The following is a 758-nucleotide window of genomic DNA, read 5'->3' as shown; positions in this document are numbered from 1 at the left end:
TTTACACACTATAAACAAAAGTGTTCAACACTTACCTAGTAACTAATTTCACATTCAACAGAAATGAAAAGACTTCTTCTTAGTAGGCGTTCTGCGAGTTTATCTTCAGTCAGCTGAAATTAATAACAATATACAGATTAGTTGAAATTTATTCTGTCAAATTGACTCTTCTTTGTGCAGTAACCTGACCAGTAACATACCTGAACTACGGCTGTGCCTCTTTTTTGGGCTACTTCAACAATGCAATTCTTTCCCTTCTCACAGACACCATCTGTTGCTAATATTAAGTTGAATGGACTCTACTCTTACTTGGAGTGTACATGTTGAGCACATTGCCAAAAAAAATCACACCTGTGATTGGAATTTTATATAGGTGGAGAAATAGTGGACTAAACAATCAAATTTTAAGAAACATTTATTATGCTCTGATCCACTCTCACCGCACCTACTTAATCCAGCAAATATAAATCTCCATTTGGGGCCACTGCTCTTGTTAACTTATACAGAAGCTTGAGGTGTTACAAAAAAGAGCTCTAAAATTTATTTTTAACTTGGCATACAACGAGCCATCTGTTGAAGTCTATAGAATTGCTCAGGTGTTACCTGTTCGGAATCAAGCTGATCTTTCATCTGTGATATATATGTACAAAATTAAAAACAAGATTGTGAACACCAATATTCACCTGGTAACTAATAGTGAGATCCATACCTACGCTACCAGATCCTCAACAAAAATTCATCAACAACAGCATAATACA

This window comes from Frankliniella occidentalis, unplaced genomic scaffold (genome assembly GCF_000697945.3).
Source record: "Frankliniella occidentalis isolate FOCC.00 unplaced genomic scaffold, Focc_3.1 Scaffold68, whole genome shotgun sequence".
Lineage (NCBI taxonomy): Eukaryota > Metazoa > Arthropoda > Insecta > Thysanoptera > Thripidae > Frankliniella > Frankliniella occidentalis.
This window is presented reverse-complemented; position numbering follows the sequence as displayed.